Here is a 1,772-nt window from a genome sequence, read left to right as displayed (position 1 = left end):
TTGAGACTGTTTTCTGTCATAACTTCTCTGCTTACTTTTAGAAACAATTGGTACTTGTTTTGAATACCAGAAAGACCTGCATTTCACTAGTACTTGAAAATAATTCAAATACAGCAGAATTTTGGTAAAATTCAGAAATAATTGTTTTAAGTGTTTTAACTGCTAGGATTTGGTAGCAGAAGCATTGCTGTAAATCAATAACTGTGTTTAAGCTTTTAGGTGTTTTGTTATTCTGTGGACAGTAAAATAATTCATAAGGTGAGAGTAAACTCAGGATTTTTTTACAGGTGCAGATCCTTATGGTCTATACTCTTTGATACAAAATTCTTTTCTCTTTCTGAAATGGCATCTGCCACTTCAAAAGGGTGTAACATATTGCACATGGGAATTTGCAAGCAGTATCCATACAAAGAGAATTTTTGTTCTTTTAACACTTTCATACCAAACACCCAGAAGAAACCTACTTGCTTTGCAGTATGTCAGAGAAGCCCTTTGATTCAATGAGTACATTTTTCCCAACTCTGGGAGCGAGATGGGAATCCAGGCAGAAAATTGGAATCTGAGACAAAGGCTGCACATGCCACAGAAAAATAGTGCCACACAATTATCCAAGTGCAACAATCCCATCGCTTACATAGTATTGCCCACAGCCCTGAATCACACCCCATATTAACATTATGAAGTTTCTACTTGTAAGACTTTTTTAACCTAACCATTTAATATCTCCTCTCTTTGGGTATCTCCAGTACTTTAATATCTGGAGCGTATCTGATTCTGAACTGAAATTGCATATCACTGGGTACAGCTGCAAAACCACAAATCTGGTCAGTAAAAGCAGAATAAGCAGAAGGAAGCAGGCATGGCTTAAAAACTCCACAGTCGCACAGCTAATCCTTTTTAGCAGGTAGGCAAAAATCAAAGCACCTCATAAATATGAAGCCTAGACTGGCTAAAGAAATTCTAGCAGTTTCAACATAAGACATATAGGAATGAGGATGTGTGTTTACTTATTAAGAAAAGTGCTTCTATCTGAGCACTTTCCTGTGGGGAGGGTGAGAAAATTAGGAACTGGTAAGTTCTCTTCAGAACACTGTAACAGTTGTTTCTCTCCAATTGGTCTACACATCATCCCTTTATTTACCCAAAATTTGTAGCATGTTTATATTTTATTAATATTTTTTCCCAGATTTTTTTGGCATAAAGAGGACTGACACAAAAGTGATAGGCTAGGTCTCCGGGTAATTTAAATTATTGCAATTCCATCACCTGTAATCAAATTAATCTGAATTACAGCAGCTGGGCAATTGACTGCGAAATTGGGTAGACCTGCCCCTTAGAAAATAATCCCCGATACCTCCCTCTCACCAGGGCAAAGGTGTTTGCCTGGCTGCTATCACAGCTCTGTGAGAGATCTTAATTTCGGAGCAACTTCCTGCTCTTCCATGTACACGCCGGGAGGCGAGCGGGATAAGCGGGCTTTCCCTTGGGTTCCAGGAGGGCTGCGGAGACGGTGTCTGTGCCATCTCCAGCTGGCAGGACGCGAGCATCCCAGGGCGCAGCTGCATCCCCCGAAGGCTCAGCGCGGCCGAGCTCGGCCCCGACACCCCCGCGGGCATCGGCTTCTCGGCAGCCGGCCAGCGCCCACGCTGCCCCGGGGCGGCCGGGACCCTTCACCCGGCTCCAGCGGCGCAGGGCAGGGGCGGAGGGTCCGCGGAGCTCTGGCGGCTTCCCCGCCCGCGTTCCCTCCCCCTGGCGGGGCGGGAGCGGGGCCG

This window comes from Aphelocoma coerulescens, chromosome 1 (genome assembly GCF_041296385.1).
Source record: "Aphelocoma coerulescens isolate FSJ_1873_10779 chromosome 1, UR_Acoe_1.0, whole genome shotgun sequence".
Taxonomy (NCBI): Eukaryota; Metazoa; Chordata; class Aves; order Passeriformes; family Corvidae; genus Aphelocoma; species Aphelocoma coerulescens.
The sequence above is the reverse complement of the archived record's forward strand: the minus strand, read 5'-3'. Positions refer to the sequence as shown.